General features: G+C 71.4%; 1 protein-coding gene across 1 annotated transcript in view; it reads left to right on the top strand.

Moving 5' to 3' along the window:
- LOC104388946 (cholesterol side-chain cleavage enzyme, mitochondrial) overlaps window positions 1-304 on the top strand; it is a gene marked incomplete at both ends in the record, with an annotated part of 3,573 nt that overhangs the window by 1,822 nt on the left and 1,447 nt on the right. The window lies entirely within an intron of this gene.

Genomic DNA, 304 nt, shown 5'->3' with positions numbered 1-304 from the left:
GGGGTGGCACGGGGGGGGGGGTGCCACAGAGGGGGAGGTGGCACTGGAGGGGAGGTGGCACAGAGGGGGAGGTGACACAGAGGGGGAGGTGGCACAGAGGGGGAGGTGGCACTGGTGGGGAGGTGACACAGAGGAGGAGGTGGCACTGGCGGGGAGGTGACACAGGGGGAGGTGGCACTGAGGGGGAGGTGACACTGGCAGGGAGGTGGCATTGAGGGGGAGGTGGCACTGGTGGGGAGGTGACATAGAGGGGGAGGTGGCACAGAGGGGGGGGGGGACTTGGGGGGGGGGGGCACAGGGGGGG

The sequence above is a fragment of the Chaetura pelagica genome, unplaced genomic scaffold (genome assembly GCF_000747805.2).
Source record: "Chaetura pelagica isolate M959 unplaced genomic scaffold, ChaPel_1.0 scaffold2745, whole genome shotgun sequence".
Classification (NCBI taxonomy): domain Eukaryota; kingdom Metazoa; phylum Chordata; class Aves; order Apodiformes; family Apodidae; genus Chaetura; species Chaetura pelagica.
The sequence above is the reverse complement of the archived record's forward strand: the minus strand, read 5'-3'. Positions and strand labels throughout refer to the sequence as shown.